The sequence below is a fragment of the Bubalus kerabau genome, chromosome 1, assembly GCF_029407905.1.
Source record: "Bubalus kerabau isolate K-KA32 ecotype Philippines breed swamp buffalo chromosome 1, PCC_UOA_SB_1v2, whole genome shotgun sequence".
Classification (NCBI taxonomy): domain Eukaryota; kingdom Metazoa; phylum Chordata; class Mammalia; order Artiodactyla; family Bovidae; genus Bubalus; species Bubalus kerabau.
The window spans coordinates 236,278,334-236,297,069 of NC_073624.1; the positions used below are offsets into that span (position 1 = coordinate 236,278,334).

Below are 18,736 nucleotides of genomic sequence, written 5' to 3' on the forward strand. Positions count from 1 at the left end.
AAAGTCCACTGACTTTTAAGCCTGATTTTTCTCACCCATAAAATGGGATAATACTTGTAACCACCTGTAGTTTTTATGCATTTGGATGCTGTACACATATAGCAAGCTTTCAATAAATCTGATCTGCAATAAATAATAATAGGAAAAGTTATTAGGTATTTACTTTTCATATACTCTTTGGAATATATCTTCATGGTATGTTCTTTTATGTATTTGAAACAACTTTGTAAAAGTCCTAATTTTATTTAAGGATATTGAGGCCATTGATCAGATCTTTGGCAGGGTCGAGATGCATAGATGACATTTCTACCAAGTCTTATTGCCTTTCTTAAGCAAATGTGTTGCTTTTATTCAATCCGTTTTGTAAAGCTTTCTGTCTACATACATGAATAGAAACTCGTGACTATGAGGGCTGATTGTATTCAGTATTTCACTTCACTGTGAGTGAGACAAGCCAACATAGGTCCTAAAATGCACCACAGTTTGTTATTTTGGGTTTGTGTTACCTTTTCCAATACATAAAGAGCACATGAAGAAAAGGAAAATATAAAAAATGGCTCCTCTATATTTTTCTACTTATTTCCTTCTAACAACTGCAATAGTAACTAACGCCAAATCCTCTGTGAGTGTAGACAACAGTGGACTAGTAAACTAACTTTCCAAAAGGAAAATCTTTATTTTAGAGCATCTGCTGATGTTCAGGGAGGAAGTATTCCCAACATGTCTGATTTCAAGTTACCAGTGATTTAACAACCAGCTCACAAAATTCCTGAAAATTTAACATGTGGCTCTTGCTAGCTGGCTTTGACATACTGCTGCTAAATCCTTTGATCTCATCACTCAGAGTCCCCCTGCAGTTTCTTGCCTTCTTAGGAAGTAAAATTCTTTTTTTTTTTTTCTGGATACATGCTTTCTTCCCTGTTCTCCCTTCACGTCTTACCTTGCTGGCTTCATCTTCTTGCCCTTAGCCTCTGTGCGGATGTCAGTCATTTGATTTTGTTCTTCTCTGATTTCTGTATGCGGGGAGTGGGGGAATTGGGGGTGTGGTCTAGTACAGAAGTGAGAGGGGAGTGTAGAAGGCATGTCAGCTAGAAGTCCTGCTCTCTCCTTAAATCCAAAAATACCTTTATCCATTTAATTCTTCCATGTGGCTTGGATAGCTCTGTGTGGTCTCATCCCAGTTTGTTTTTCCATTGTGATTGGTGATAATGAGACTTCCTTAAGTTCCTTAAAAAACATAGCATTCTCTCTTCCAGACTCTCCTACATGCAGTTTTTTCTGCCTAGAAATGTCTTGACATCTCTTGCTGTCTTCTCACACATTCATTCAGTTATATACTCTTTCACCCTCAGATCTCGTGGCAGCATCTCTTTCTCAATACACCAAGTGAAGGTTATCCCTCTCTGATCCCACAGGGCCTGTTTTTATGCCACTAAATCATTTGCCACCCACTGTCTGACTTACCATCAACACAGTGACACATGTTTCAAAGAAGAAAGAACGTTGGTTTGGGGGTACATTTATGGGTTAGGAACTAGGAGATCTTGTATCATTTGGTGTAAGTCAAATCTCTAAGTACTTTTTCTCATTTACCAAGCATTGTGTTTATGTCTATTCCTGCATTTTCTGGAACTACTAACTCGCTTGTGCTTTGGGCATCAGTGGGCAGTGTAATGTTAAAGATACCCCTTCGTGTCTGACTTTGAGACACAGAAAGCCGTTCAGTACCATGGTTATACATGTGGACTTTGGGATCTAATCAACTTGATTCAAATCCCAGCACTGCTATTTTGGGCAAGTTGCTTGTTTCCCCACCTATGAAGTGGAGATTATAATAGAACCTTCCTTATAAGCTAGATAAGAATAAAAAATGAGTTAATACATATGAATGGGACTTAGATTTTATTATCACTTTGATACTTACATTTTTTCCCTTGAAATTATAATGGCCTATTTCTCCTTTAACTTATATGTCTGAGGTCCTATCCAAAAAATTCCAAGATAACATATCCAGCAAAATTTAATACTTTTCACTCACCTATAACGTTCTTTTCTTCCTCTGCTTATAGCACACTGTGTAACTCTTTCCCAGGGCTCTAGGAGACTGTACACCATTGGGTTGATTATTAGCATCAGAATAATGAATTTCAGAAAGCATGAAGCAATTTCGTGTTCTCCTATTTCCTCTCGGAAATGAGCCTTTTCATGTACATTGGCAATTTTTTAAAAAATAAGTACGTTCTTCTCCATATCCAAGATAACTTTTTGAATTATTATAATGATTTGTTCCATTCTAAGGGGTAATTATCTGTAATGTTTTATTTTTAGAGTAATATCCAGTAATTTTCAGAAGCTGGAACTTGTCATAAAATCATTGAGAGATTAATAATATTCTTCTGACCATTTCAGAAGAGGGGCTCAGTTGATTCCAACCCTGTTTGAGAAGTGAGTTTAGCATCCAGGTTGCCAGCTTATATACATGATGAGGGTGGTGGGGGCAGAATGAGAAAACATTTATATAAGAAAAACATATTAGAAAATATGATATCAACAAAGAGAATATATATCCACTATTGAAGGAAGGGAATTAATATCCATGGAACATCTGGAGCATTCCTGGAGCGGTAAACCCAACTTCCACATGAATAAGAAAATAGAGACTCCAAGTCATGCAGAAATATTGCCAAATCTGTTTTCATATATTTTTGAGGGCTTATGAGGTAAATGTATTTGTATTCTCCAATTTTCTTGAGACCTTGAGGCCAGAAGGAATATGGCATCTCACGGTGATGGGAAGGTGGGCCGTATGGCTGATGTACACTGGGTAGGTGGAAGTGTCTGATCCAAGATGAGACTGGTGAAAGAAGGGCCATGTCTCCAAAGATCTTCTAAACCATGGTAAGGATTTGAGACTTTATCCTAAGGGCAGTGATAAGTCTTTGAAAAGTTGTAGGCTGAGGAATAAAAACAATTTATCATGAGAAGCTCATTCATACTATAAAGAATGGATTGCAGTCAGCTAGAGATGAATTGATTAGAGATCAGGTAGAGGTCTATTATACTTTGGCCACCTGATGTGAAGAACTGACTCCTTGGAAAAGACCCTGATGCTGGGAAAAAGTGAAGGCAGGATGAGAAGGGGACTACAGGATGAGATAGTTGGATGGCATCACTGACTCGATGGCCATGAGTTTGAGCAAGCTCCGGGAGTTGGTGATGGACAGGGAAGCCTGGCGAGCTGCAGTCCATGGGGTCACAAAGAGTTGGACATGACTGAGTGACTGAACTGAACTGAGAGGTCTGTTATCATCCATCAAGTGAGAATTGTATTTAGTGGCTCATTGAGAAGGAGATGAGTGGCTCATGGCATAATGTAGAGCTCTCCTTCACATGAGAGGCATTGTAGTTAAGCTTCTTGCTGGAAGTTTTGCTTGTTTCTTAGCAAGATGATGTGTTGCTATTCATGTGAAAGGACTTAGAAAAGCAACCAGAGTTTAATTTTTGCATTTTGTGTTATGTGTATATACACATCAGTATGTGTATGAATAGGTAAAGTGTGCCTGTTAGTTAAAACTAGATGTTAGAGGCAAGGATTTTTTTTTTTTTTTTTAAGTTTTACTATGTGATTGTGAATGAGTTCAAGGATTTACCTTTTGTTTTTCTTTTTAATATACTGTTTTTTCCTCTTAGAAATTTCTCAATTTAGAACCTTTAGTAAGTGAGATGTAAAATTAAGATAAACTTTTTTGGATTTTTACCAAATGGTTCAGTTCAGTTCATGAGCATAACTTGATGCCAGATGGCTGAGAACAATTATCAGCTATTTCTTTAGACTTTAATGTTTTGAAAGAACTTCATGATAAGTGACTAATTTAGCTTCCCATTTGTCTGGGAAGAAGGGTGAGGGAAAAATAATAGCCATCTAAGGCACATTTATATAACTCAAAGAGATCTGTTGATTCTTAATAAATATTAAATAGTAGCTTAGCTTGGGCAGTGGTTGGAAGTACATACTTTGGTAAGGCTTAGGATCAGCAAACCTGCATTTCCCAGAACTTCATATTTTGATTTAGGAATTGTTACTATGATTTTTTGTATGTTTGTTTTAAAAATTGAAAACCAAGGTGCTAGATTTGTCATATATGTTTTTCCTCCTTTCAGTAGCCATAGGTATTATTATCTCTTTTATATCATGGGATGCTAAGGCCAGATGAATAGGTGAATTGCTTACATTTGAAGAGCAGTGGTTTCATTCAAAGGTTTGATTGACTCCGTATTTACTGTTTTGAAATTAGATGACAGCTTTCTTTTCCTGGTCTAGGTAACAAGGCTGTTTCTTTTCCTAGCCAGATATTCTGCTGGTATGTGATGTGTATCTGTGTTGTTTTATAAAGTTTCCATAATCTGTCTCTTCATGGGGCCAAATATGTTTCTAAATCTAATTTAATCTTTCTGGTTTCTAATGTAATTTCACTGAAAGCTTATTTCCAATGCAGTGGTTTTGTAATTATAGTGGAGCTTCAGCTTATGTGCATTTAATTTACGTAAATTCAACTGTACGTGCATAGCAAATGAAGAGAGAACTGTTTAAATAGTGCGGAAGATTCTGTTCCCCATTTCATGTAATGAGCACATGCCCAGAGTAAGAGAGGCAGGATTTTGCTTTGTTCTCTGTCTATTCCAGGCTTTCACCTCTCCTACAGGATGAAGACTTTGCTCTGAGTGACAATCCATTTTTGAAAAATACTTACTTTTCACACTACCAGCCCCCTAAGATGAGTCTTCACTTCACGTGTTCAACCTAATAAACAGTTGTCTGCTCGAAAACTGAATTTCTTTTTTTTTCTCTTTTGGGCTTATCTATCCACTTAACAAACATTTTACCAGAACTTATTATGTACCAGCACTGTTCTAAGTACTAGAAATACTATTGGGAATAAGTGACCCACTGAAAAATTCTCTTCTCTCACAGAAATTCTGAGATCTATAAGTTCATTCTCAACATTCTGTCTTTCTAAGACATATTTAGAATGACATTGGATATGTGTGATTTTCATTTTAGGCGCTGATTTGTTAAATCCATCTGAAGGCAATCAGGCAGTTTCTTACTAAATACACTCTTACCTTATGATCCTGCCATTGTGCTCCTCCTTGGTACCTCCAAAGGAGTGAAAGCTTAAGTTTGCAGGAAAACCTACATGTGGATCTTTACACACATTTATTCATAATTACCAAAACTTGGAAGCAGCCAAGATGCCCTTTAGTAGGTGACTAGATCAATAACATATGGTACTTACAATGTAATGTTTGTTACTCAGACCTGAAAAAAATATGAGCTATCAAGCCATAAGAGGACATGGAAGAAACTTAAATGCATTTTTCTAAGTGAAAGAAGCCGATTTGAAATGGTGACATACTATATGAATCAAACTATATGACATTCTAGAAAAGGAAAAATTGTGGAAAAAGTAAAAAAGATCAGTGGTTGCCAGGGGGTGCTGGGAATGATGGATAGAGAGGAGGGAATTTCTCAGGCAGGAAACCATTCTGTATGATACTATTATAGTGGATGTATTTGTCAAAGTCCATAAAATGTACAACATTACGAGTGAACCCCGAGGTAAACTACAGATTTTGGGTTATTTGGATGTATTGGTGTAGGTTCATCAGGTGTAACAGTTGTACCACTCTAGTGCAGGGTGTTGGTGGTGGGGGTAGATCTGCATGTGTAGGGCAGTATGAGACCTCTCTGCTCAATTTTGCTGTCAACTTAAAACTGCTGTAATAAAGTCTACAGAAAAATAAAGCCCTCTTTCCCATCTCAAGTTCATTTACACAATGCACAGCTCTTCCTCTATACTACATAGGCCGATCAGTTTTCTGATAATATATATAAGACAAGTTGTGCTTTTAATAGAATCATAGAAGTATTTAAGATGTCATGTGGACTGGCTTGGTCTTGAATTGTAGTAACTGAGCTTTAGAGACCTGGATTTTTATCATCCGCTTAACCCCAACTACTTCTGTGTCACAAGTCACTCCTCTCATCTGCAGAATAGAGGGTTTAATTGGCTGATTCTTACTGCCCTATCCAATTGTTTCTTTGTATTCATTTCCAGATATTTCAGTGTTCATCATTAAAAGGTGACATCCTTTTTTAAATATAACAATGCATTTACTACACTAAAATTATTGTTAATTATTTAGAACTATCTAATAGTTCAGTTCAGTCACTCAGTCGTGTCCAACTCTTTGTGACCCCATGAATCGCAGCACGGCAGGCCTCACTGTCCATCACCAACTCCTGGTGTTTACTCAAACTCATGTCCATTGTGTCTGTGATGCCATCCAACCATCTCATCCTCTGTCGTCCTCTTCTCCTCCTGCCCTAAATCTTTCCCAGCATCAGGGTCTTTTCCAATGAGTCAGTTCCTCCCATCAGGTGGCCAAAGTATTGGGGTTTCAGCTTCGACATCAGTCCTTCCAATGACACCCAGGACTGATCTCCTTTAGGATGGACTGGTTGGATCTCCTTGCAGTCCAAGGGACTCTCAAGAGTCTTCTCCAACACCACAGTTCAAAAGCATCAATTCTTCGGCGCTCAGCCTTCATCACAGTCCAACTCTCACATCCATACATGACCACTGGAAAAACCATAGCCTTGACTAGACAGACCTTTGTTGACAAAGTAATGTCTCTGCTTTTCAATATGCTATCTAGGTTGGTCATAATTTCCCTTCCAAGGAGTAAGCGTCTTTTAATTTCATGGCTGCAATCACCATCTGCAGTGATTTTGGAGCCCAGGAAAATAAAGTCAGCCACTGTTTCCACTATTTCCCCATCTATTTCCCATGAAGTGATGGGACCAGATGCCATGATCTTCGTTTTCTGAATGTTGAGTTTTAAGCCAACTTTTCCACTCTCTTCTTTCAGCTTCATCAAGAGGCTTTTTAGTTCCTCTTCAGTTTCTGCCATAAGGGTGGTGTCATCTACATATCTGAGGTTATTGATATTTCTCCCAGCAATCTTGATTCCAGCTTGTGTTTCTTCCAGCCCAGCGTTTCTCATGATGTACTCTGCATACAAGTTCATTAAGCAGGGGGACAATATACAGCCTTGACATACTCCTTTTCCTATTTGGAACCAGTCTGATGTTCCATGTCCAGTTCTAACTGTTGCTTCCTGACCTGCATATAGGTTTCTCAAGAGGCAGATCAGGTGGTCTGGTATTCCCATCTCTTTCAGAATTTTCCACAGTTTATTGTGATCCACACAGGCAAAGACTTTGGCATAATCTATAAAGCAGAAAAAGATGTTTTTCTGGAATTCTCTTGCTTTTTCCATGATCCAGAGGATGTTGGCAATGTGATCTCTGGTTCCTTTGCCTTTTCTAAAACCAGCTTGAACATCTGGAAGTTCACGGTTCACGTATTGTTGAAGCCTGGCTTGGAGAATTTTGAGCATTACTTTACTATCATGTGAGATGAGTGCAATTGTGCGGTATTTGAGCATTCTTTGGGACTGGAATGAAAACTGGCCTTTTCCAGTCCTGTGGCCACTGCTGAGTTTTCCAAATTTGCTGGCATATTGAGTGCAGCACTTTCACAGCATCATCTTTCAGGATTTGAAATAGCTCAACTGGAATTCCATCACCTCCACTAGCTTTGTTCGTAGTGATGCTTTCTAAGGCCCACTTGACTTCACATTCAAGGATGTCTGGCTCTAGGTGAGTGTGAGTGATCACACCATCATGATAATCTGGGTCATGAAGCTCTTTTTGTACAGTTTTTCTGTGTATTCTTGCCAACTTTCTTAATATCTTCTGCTTCAGTTAGGTCCATACCATTTCTGTCCTTTACTGAGGCCATCTTTGCATGAAATGTTCCCTTGGTGTCTCTAATTTTCTTGAAGAGATCTCTAATCTTTCCCTTTCTGTTGTTTTCCTCTATTTCTTTGCATTGATCTCTGAGGAAGGCTTTCTTATCTCTTCTTGCTCTTCTTTGGAACTCTGCATTCTGATGCTTATATCTTTTCTTTTCTCCTTTGCTTTTCACTTCTCTTCTTTTCACAGCTATTTGTAAGGCCTCCCCAGACAGCCATTTTGCTTTTTCGCATTTCTTCTCCATGGGGATGGTCTTGATCCCTGTCTCCTGTACAATGTCTCGAAACTCCATCCATAGTTCATCAGGCACTCTATCTATCAGATCTAGCCCCTTAAATCTATTTCTCACTTCCACAGTATAATTATAAGGGATTTGATTTAGGTCATACCTGAATGGTCTCATGGTTTTCCCTACTTTCTTCCATTTAAGTCTGAATTTGGCAATAAGGAGTTCATGATCTGAGCCACAGTCAGCTCCCAGTCTTGTTTTTGCTGACTGTATAGAGCTTCTCCATCTTTGTCTGCAAAGAATATAATTAGTCTGATTTTGGTGTTGACCATCTGGTGATGTCCATGTGTAGAGTCTTCTCTTGTGTTATTGGAAGAGGATGTTTGCTAAGACCAGTGTGTTCTCTTGGCAAAACTCTATTAGACTTTGCCCTGTTTCATTCTGTACTCTGAGAAAATTTGCCTGTGACTCCAGGTGTTTCTTGACTTCTACTTTTGCATTCCAGCCCCTATAATGAAAAGGGCATATTTTTGGGGTGTTAGTTCGAGAAGGTCTTGTAGGTCTTCACAGAACCGTCCAACTTCAGCTTCTTAAGCATTACTTGTTGGGGTATAGACTTGCATTGCCCTGATATTGAATGATTTGCCATGGGAAAGGACAGAGATCATTCTGTCATTTTTGAGATTGTATCCAAGTACTGCATTTCGGACTCTTTTGTTGACCATGATGGCTACTCCATTTCTTCTAAGGGATTCCTGCCCACAGTAGTAGATATAATGGTCTTCTGAGTTAAATTCACCCATTCCAGTCCTTCTTAGTTCGCCGATTCCTAGAATGTCGACGTTCACTCTTGCCATCTCCTGTTTGAACACTTCCAATTTGCCTTGATTCATGGACCTAACATTCCAGGTTTTTATGCAATATTGCTCCTTATAGCATCGGACCTTGCTTCTATCACCAGTCACATCCACAGCTGGGTATTGTTTTTGCTTTGGCTCCATCCCTTCATTCTTTCTGGAGTTATTTCTCCACTGATCTCCAGTAGCATATTGGACACCTACCGACCTGAGGAGTTCGTCTTTCATTATCCTATCATTTTGCCTTTTCAATCTGTTCAAATATTCAGATACTTTAAAAATTTAGGTACTATAAAAATTACAGTACCTAATTACAGATTATATACTTTCTTTGATCTTGTTTGTAAATCAAGATCCAAATAAGTTCCATCCATAGAATTAACTTTCATGTCTCCTACATCTCTTAATCCATAGTTTCCTCATGACCCTCCTCTCTTTTTCTCACACTCTGCTTATTGAAGGCAATAGGGCTGTTTGTCCTGTAGACAGTCCCACAGTCTGGATGTTCCTGGTTGTGTCACTGTGATGTATATAGCAAATGTCATAGTCACCCATATTTCCAATTTACTAGCAGATTAAATACAGATTGTCTGTTTCTGGCTAGACTACTTCATAGTTGGGACTATATGCTTCCATCAGGAGGCATGTAAAATGTCTTTCTTTTGTGACCATAGCAGCCATTGATAATTATTACCGATGTCTAGTATTTCATTAGGACTTACAAAATGTTGGCATTCAAATTTTATTATACACAAGGAAAGGCAGGACAAATGCTTTATTTTCTTTTATTTACCATTTCAAAATATTTATGTGAGTCTCTGTCATCTTCCAAATGTGACCTATGGGGCCCTTTGTTCTTAGTATCACTCTACATTCATAAATTTAAATGCATCTGTAGTGTTTTATTCCTTTGCAGTTAATATTCTCATTGATGTTCTGATTTTCCCATCCATAATTGGCATTTTTTATGAGTGTTGCTGAGTTTATAGGTTATTTGCATTTGTTTTTCTTTAAATTTCCTGTTGTTATCACTTGTCTCTTATTCTAGATAACTACCTCTTATTCTAGATAATTACTAGTGTTTTTCATTTCTCTCTTCAGAAAATCACTATATATTAGGAATAGTACCTCTTTGCTGTTATGAAAAGATTATTCCTAACAAGATTACATTAGTGATGTCAGAATATAAGTAACAAACTGGAAAACTATATTTACAGTTTTTATCACAAAGATGAATTCACACCTCAGTAGGGAAGAGTATCAAAGAAGTTGGAAACTGAGACCCCAGGCTAAGACTTTCCAGGACTCCCATCAATACTCTATGATGTTTTATGTCTTACTTGAATACTCTGAGCCATTACGTTCCCCATATGAGATAGTTCAGTTCAGTCGCTCAGTCGTGTCCGACTCTTTGCAACTCCATGGACTGCAGCACGCCATACTTTGCTGTCCATCACCAATTCCTAGAGCTTACCTAAACTCATGTCCATCGAGTCAGTGATGCCATCCAACCTTCTCATCCTCTGTTGTCCCCTTGTCCTCCCGCCTTCAATCTTTCCCAGTATCAGGAGCTTTAGGGGAATCATAATAACATTATCTCATTCGTTTATTGGAAACATTTCATGAGCAAATACAAGCTCAGCACAGTCCTGGCACATACAGGCTCAAAAAATAATATCTGAGACTCTTCTTGTTGATTACCAATAGTGATGGTAATCAATTGTGCTTTCATTAGGAGGATAGGTGTTGGGATCTATTCTATTCTCGGGTTATTCTCAGGTTATTTGGGTTTACCCAACACATCAGCATGGGAGAAGACCTGGCCACTTCCTAGGCCAGTCTTTCCTTTTGACTACCATAATGGTAGCAAAAAATACTGTAGCTTCATCTGGAAATCAATCACCAAAGTGTGTCATAAGTGAGTAGTTTATATCCATAAACAGATGTGTCTATGGATTGACTCTATTGCGTTCTTACACTGGGCCTAAGACAAAATAAGCAGTATTAGAGTTCATGAACACAGTAGAGTTCATGTTCTCAATGACTTGGTCTAGTAGGCAAGACAGGAATGTATTGTCACACATACTACTCTCCTAAAATCCTTGTAAGGAATGATGGTAAGGTTTTAGGTGATAAAATTCATAGCATCATGAATTAATAACATACATGCCTTGTATTAATTCAGATTGAACATTGGTATGTTCAAATTACTCCTCAAAAAGAACTCTTTGATTAAATATTGTGGTTTATCTTGCAGATTAAACATTGAAATGTTAAATAGCATGCCCAGAGATAGAGACAGTGGATAGCTGAGTCAGGAAATAAACATGGACTGGAATCTAAAACAGTATAACCTCTGGAGTTGATGTATCATGACAAAACAGTATCCTGGTTGACAGCCTCCTGTTACAGGTTTTTGCTGAACATCATTCCATGGTGTTCATAGTGCTGCAGTACAATAGATCTAACATGTATGTGACCAAGAATAGGAGATCAGGGACCAGTGTTCTAGGACTGAGGTGATACTTTTTAATACTTTTCTTTATTGTGTTACTATCTGGAGATATATGGAAAGCTGTCACTTAAAATGGTCCCTGGTAGCTTTATCACTGAGCATCTAAGCATGTGATCCAGTGGCATTTTCAGGCTAACAGATAAGGAGGGTGTGATGAACCCAACTACCCTCAGGTTTAAGGCAGCCCAGAACACCATTGTTTACATTTAGGGTCATGTGGATATAGCATGTGCTGCCACTGTGAATCTTGTTTGTATCCACATGGGATGCTGGTCCACAGGCAAATGTGAAAGTTTATGATTAGGTGATTAAAAAAAGGCAAGTCATGCAAACAGCAGATCTATTTAGGGAACTCATATGTATACTTGCTTTTAGGCTTAACAATGATGGCTTCTCTGGCAACACAGACCAATTTCCTAATGCAAAAGGAGGACTTGTGTTTCTATATATCTGAAAGAGCAGGTGTCAGACTTGGAGGCCTAGTGGGCAGGCGCTCATGGAGAGGGGTGAGGGCGGGTGTTGTGTCTTCTGTGAACACTATTAAAAGCATGTCTTATGAGCTACTGCTGTTACTACCTACAAACCATCAGTGTTTGACCTACTTTATAAGGTTTGAGATAAATATTTTATTAACTAGCAAAGAAGAATACAGACCAGAAGTTAGCCCTAATGCTAAGAGATTCCCTAAAATTCCATGATAATGTTTAGTGGCTTTTTTTCTGGAGTCTTTTTTATTTCACTGTTCTATTTAGAAGTCTGATCAGATAAGGAAATCAGGTGCTAATGCATTGGAAGATCAGGTGTCTAAAGTCACTAGGTGTGTTCTATATTCCTTAAAAATCTGCCTGCATAGCTTTTCTTTGGCTGTCGCCTATCAGTTCTCTTGTATAGTGTCCAAACTACAGATGGATATCAAATAAGGTCTTCAAATATGTAGCCAGAGGGGGGTGATTACAGTTCTGGGCGGGGGGTACCTCAGTCCCCTAAGTCTATTACATTGCATGGGCCTGACATTATTTTAGTAATATCAACTAGTAGAAAATGTGCTTTATATTTTCCAAATTGATTTGGTCTCCTATCTTGGCTGCTCAGGAAGCCACTATTCCAGTGTGTCACATGACCTCCTCTGACCTTGGAAGAAATGTGCCTTCTCCCGTTTGTGTGCCTTCACTGTCGTCGACAGAGACTGACTAGGGCCAGTTTTCACATTGACATTCTTAGGAGAAGAGACAGCATTCTTCCCTCAGAGTTCAAAATGAGGGATTTCCAAGTGTCAGAACTAGGTTTAATTGGAAATAAAATCTAGGAAAGAATCGATTGTGATTGTCAGCATGCTTGGGGAACACCACTAAGCATGAGGGGGTCTTCCCAAGTGGGGCTAGAGGTAAAGAATCCGCCTAATGCAGGAGACACGGGGACGAAGGTTTGATCTCTGGGTCAGGAAGATCCCCTGGAGAAGGCAGTGGCCACCCACTCTAGTATTCTTGCCTAGAGAATCCCTTGGACAGAGGAGCCTGGCAGGCTACAGTCCATGCCGAGTCAGAAATGACTAAGAGACTGAGTGCAACACACACTGTGCACTGAATTTGAATCCTGTCCTTTTCTCATTGAATGATTTTCAGGTGAATCACTTAATCCAAACCCTCACTTCCTTATACTTGAGGCATAGCCTTGGAGATATATGTGATGAATGCATAATGACAGTTCCCTTTGAAAGATACTAGCATTGCTTCCGGAGAAGGCGTTGGCACCCCACTCCAGTACTCTTAACTGGAAAATCCCATGGATGGAGGAGCCTGGTGAGCTGCAGTCCATGGGGTTGTGAAGAGTCGGACACGACTGAGCGACTTCACTTTGACTTTTCACTTTCATGCATTGGAGAAGGAAATGGCAATCCACTCCAGTTGTCTTGCCTAGAGAATCCCAGGGAAGGGGGAGCCTGGTGGGCTACCGTCTATGGGGTCGCACAGGGTCGGACACAACTGAAGCGACTTAGCAGCAGCAACAGCAGCAGCAGCATTGCTTCTCCAGTTTCTGGCAGGACCCAACCCTGCTGGTGTAGGTAGATTTAAATTCACAATTTATCCCTTCCCCCAAACCCTTCAACTCGGAAATCCTAATCAAGATCCATTTTAGAGTTGCAGTACCTTCATGCCCCCTCATTCTCTCCCTGCCCCTGCCTTTTCTAGTTGCCTGCCTCTCTTGGAATTGTGTCCGCGTTTGTGGATCAGTGCACATACTTGTGCTGTACTCACAGGAGTCATTTTTAATGCACACTCAACCATTGGGTGTGATTCACATTCTGATACCTAATAGCCCCTAATTGATACCTCTTGAAAAATGACATATTCCCTGAAGCGTTCAAGGCTGCCCAACACACAAAGAGGCCACTCGCCTCTATGATGAACATTCTCACCATGCAGACACTGGTGATTTGAAAGGCACGTTGTTCTATCTTGATGTGATCCCTTTGACAATATTTGTAGTATATATGCTTTCTCAGTTTATTTTGTGTGTAATAGCATTAATTCTATCACTGTTTCCAAAGATTTCAGAAAAGCTAATTTCTAAAGTTGTTGTCTGAGCCCAGTGTCCTGTACACCCTACCACCCACGTAGCATCTTATTCATGAATCATGTACTTGTAAATTTGGTGAATACTTTTTCTTCTGCTGATGGTGGTAAATAAACCAGTATCATCTCAGAAGATGGGTGTATTGGGTGAGGAGTGGGGAGCATACAAATAAATGAGATTTTCTCCCAAGTAAACCAAGAGTTCCAGAATTCTCTCTACATATCAGGCAGAAATTAGGCTCCTTATATTACTACAGTTCTATCAGTATGTTGGTGAACCATCGATTTTGTGGGGGGTTGCCATGTCTTCCCACATCTGAGACAGAAGTTAGGAAATTGCAAAAGACAAAAGCTGTGGCGGATTCATTTTGATATTTGGCAAAACTAATACAATTATGTAAAGTTTAAAAAAAAAAAATTAAGTTCTTAAAAGAAGAAAAAAAAAAAAAAAAAGCTGCCTGGAATGAAAACTGGACCAGGGTAGCAATGAAGTCTTTAATATTTCTTACCATATCTCCAGTCCTTGTCATTGGCAAATATTGTGTACTCAATAAACATTTGCTAGTAAATGCATTTCCAACCAAGTAGTAGTATACTTGAGTGACTTAGAACCAAGTATAAGTAACTTTTCCCTGAAGCACCGTAACTTTTTACCACGTTGTGGTGTAATGAAATCTGAAAGGTATGTGACATATTTTTTATGTTGTTACTACCCAAACAAAAACAGTTTCTTAATATTAGTTAGGAAAAAAGAAAAGAAAATGTGTTTGGATAGACTGGAGACTTGAATTCTCAAAGCAGTCAGCACAAATTCTTTAATAACTCCATATATCATTGTGCTGAATTATAGCATTGTTTGCTTTCAAATTTGTGTTTCTTGGCCTTGGAATGCAGGGATAATTGTAGACTGTGGCTTGACAATTTTCAGCCTGCTATAATAGTAGGGCCAAGATCATCTTCAAATTGCCAGGCATCAGCAAGAGGACAAGAAGTGACCCAGAAAACGAGTTTCTCATGTTACAAAGTCCTGTCATCTGCCCCAGACTGTAGGGGCAGTTGGGGTAATGATATTCATCTGAGCCTGAGGACCATCCAGAGAAAGTTGCTCAAAGTCACAGCAAGGGCGGCAGAAGCCATCTCATGTGATAAAGGAAAGGAACGACTCAAGCTCTGGAGGGGCAGTGAGATGCAGGTAGATAAAATCATGAAATGTCATGCAGAATGTAAGCCTGCAACCATAAAAAAAAACATTAGGAGCAACAAACTTTTATTGAGTACTTATGTCATGTACAGTAATGAATGATTTATGTTACCCTGTTTCATTTTTATAAGCGTTCTAAAGGGATAGGTATTTCTGTCATCTCACTTTTGGATAAAAATACGATCCTTCAGGAGATTGAGTTTCTTAGTCAGGGTTTTATTCTTGTGGAACCAGAAGTTGAGTTCTCTAATTATCCCAAAGCCTCTTTCTTAAGTGTCGCCCTCTATTTCCTAACCAATCTTAGACTACTAAGAATAAGGGAGCCTTGTAATAATCAAAAAAGAAAATAATCATTTTTTAAAGTTGGAGGATCTCTGTAGGGCATGTATTTTTGCCCAGCAATGAAGAGACTCTACACCCTTAAAGCACAAGTTGAACTGGTGACGAATTAGACCCAGATGCAAAGTCCTTTGCTTCCTGTGCCACATCTTTTCCCAAAAGCGTCTCTTTCTTTTTATTTGTCTAATCTTGGACCCCTTGTCTTCATCTACCTTCAGGGAGGGACAAGAAATAAAGTCATAGAGGGAGGGGTGGGGCAAACTGAGGAAGATGTGGAGAAAGTTAACTGAAATTGGAATTAGTATGTAGGCAGCTTCATTCCAGTGCATGCAACATGTACTCTTTATGTGTTTCTAGAAATCATTTTGGGCATTTCATTTGTTTAATCCACAAATTCCTGTAATAATGCACGCCAGATTCAACTTAATCTAACAGCTGCCCTGGAAGGCTTTCACATGGTCACAGTTACATTGAATCAAGTTCACTGGGACAGAATGCTTTTGGTTCAAATCTGGCTCAGCCATTTGTCACCTGAGTGACCTGGAGAAGGTTTACTTAGCTTTTATGTTCATTCATTCAAAAATATATACTGATCTCTTTCTTTGTGCTAGGTTGTGGGGAAAGTGCTGGAAGAGATAGAAGGATACTGGAGATTAAATCCCTTGTCAATGTGGAGTTTATGTTTTATTAGAGAAGGCAGGTAATAAACAAGGAAACTGTATAGAATATCACAAAGTTTTCAGCAAGTTTTAAACTGAGAAGGGGGAATGAAGAGATATGATCAGGGTTTAAAGTTTTAAATAATATGATAACAAGAGACCTTGCTGAACAGGTAACGTTGTGACAAAAATATGAAGCACTGACGGGAAAAAGAAGACTTCAGGTAAAGGGAACTGTGAGAGTTTGAATCTCCAGTAGTCAGAGGCATGTTTGGGGAAGAGGTTGGAGACCAGCGTGGCTGGAGATGAATAAGTGGGACAAGTGGGAGAAAGGCAGTGGTAACAATGATGACTTTGTGAGTGCCTGTGTGATTTTTGAGCAGCGCAGTGTCACTGTCTTACTCAAGGGGCCATTTGAGAGTGACAGGTGTGGTTTGAGCACACCTGCTGTACAGCCCTATAGGTCTATAAGGATGCTTTGAACCAGTGTGCTAATATAAAGGAGGTGGCAAGAGTGATCAGCTGCTGGATTTATCCTGAAGGTAGAGCCACCAGGATTTGCTGATGTTTTAGAAGACATGGATGAAAGAGAAGAGTCAGGGTTGACTGGAAAAATTTGGGACTGACTAATGGGGTGAATTATATTGGCATTGACTGAGAAGGCATAAACTAGGAGAGTGTGGGCCTTCCTTGTCTTTGGAAGGATGTTGGTGTTTGGGCATGCACTGTCTGACACATCTGTTAGAATTCCAAGTACAAATTTTGAACAGTCCATTAATAGGGGAATCTGGAGTTACCTGAAATATCTGGGCCTGGAGACACATTTCAGAGTTGTCAGTATATAATAGTATTTTAAGCTGTGGAACTTGAAAACGCCCCCTGGTGGACAAGTGTACTTGGAAAGAAGGTTCAGGGCTGAGTTCCAGGATGCTCTTATGTTAGGGATAGGGAGATTGAATAGATCTAACAGATATAACCAACAGACTGTGGCCCTCTTGATAACAAGCATGTTTGGTGTCTTAGAAGCCAAGTATTTTAAAATAAAGAAGTAATGTATTGCCCCTTTGTCTCATTTTAGCATTGACCATAGTATTAATTACTTTGCTTGTGTTTACTAAGATTTGCTTGCTTCGCTCGTTGAAATATGCCACAGATAATGAGTCACCATGAGAAAATCACATTTCCTCTCTGATCTTTAGTTTCCCTATATGTTGAGTGAGCAATTTTGGCTAGTCATGTCTTCAGAAAATGTCTAACCTTGATATACTATTGACTTTTTCTGATTTGGTATGATTCTTTAAGATCAGGACTGAATCCATTCAAGTAACTATGCGTGTTATATCAGTCAGAATACAACGTGTCTTTTGTTTAATTTCTTTACACCAAATGATCTGGAATCTAATATCATTGTTGTATTTTTGTTGTTGGTATTGTTTTGAATATTTTCTTTCACTTGTGATCTTGTAGACCTGGAAGAAACCTCCATCCTCAAAGACTTGGAAAAGGCTGTCCTGGAGCCTGCGTGGAGGTTACAAAAACCATCCCTCTGGTGGTGGCCTGAGCAGATTATTTCAACCCCAATGTTGCCCTGAACGTTGCATTCAAGATTTGAGAAGATTAGGACTGCTAAGGTATGGACTTGTGACTTCTATCTTTTTTGAAGGCAAATACATTTAAAAATAGTTAATCATTTTCACAGCCTTCTCTCCTCCTCATCTGCTCTTTTCTTTTTCTCTTGCCTTTCTCCCTCCCTCCTTTTAAGCAATGATCTAGTCTTTTGTTACCAGCTTGTGGGATGTGGTGGGATGGATCAAATTATAATGGAAGAAATGGAAGGCTACCCTGTCTCAATAACAGAGGTGATCAGAAGGGAGGCAGTCTAACATGAAGAGAAATTCATGCAAACATCTTTGATAGAAAAAAGAAATTGAGATTGTTCCTTATGTGAAAAGAGACATGTAAAGAAGTGGTACATGTGATAAACTGTGTATTTCCATATTCTATGTCCACAGGAAACTTTTGGCAAACTGTTGTATTATATCATTTTTGAGGATAATTGTGTTTATATATCTTTTAAATGCATACCTAGGCTAGTGTTAGAATCTTCTGAGTTGAGTCAGGTGATCCCATCTTCTTTTCTAGTTACAATGATAATCATTCTTTGTGTGTGTGTGTGTATGGTATATATGTACATACACATACTTACATGTGTATGTATTATATATGTATTTCTCTATACACACATATAATTTGTTGAGTGTTGTATACTTTTTCTACATATGTATAGGGATATATATATAGATCACATATATATGATGATCTATATATTGGATGATCTATATATATGGAGGGCGGTGGGGAGAGAGGGACAGATGGAGAGAGGAGAAAGAGAGCCCTCCAAAACCACCACTCATGGCATGCTTATGGTGAGTGCATCAGGCATTGTATTGTAAGGTTTGAAAAGTCACAAATACAACTGGT

General features: G+C 38.9%; 1 protein-coding gene across 3 annotated transcripts in view; it reads left to right on the forward strand.

Moving 5' to 3' along the window:
• SGCD (sarcoglycan delta) overlaps positions 1-18,736 on the forward strand; it is a 697,628-nt gene that overhangs the window by 37,929 nt on the left and 640,963 nt on the right. For all 3 annotated transcript variants that reach the window (XM_055560027.1, XM_055560012.1, XM_055560020.1), the window contains exon 2: positions 17,723-17,886. The gene's annotated coding sequence lies outside the window, so the exon portion shown is untranslated. The remainder of the gene's footprint in view (positions 1-17,722; positions 17,887-18,736) is intronic.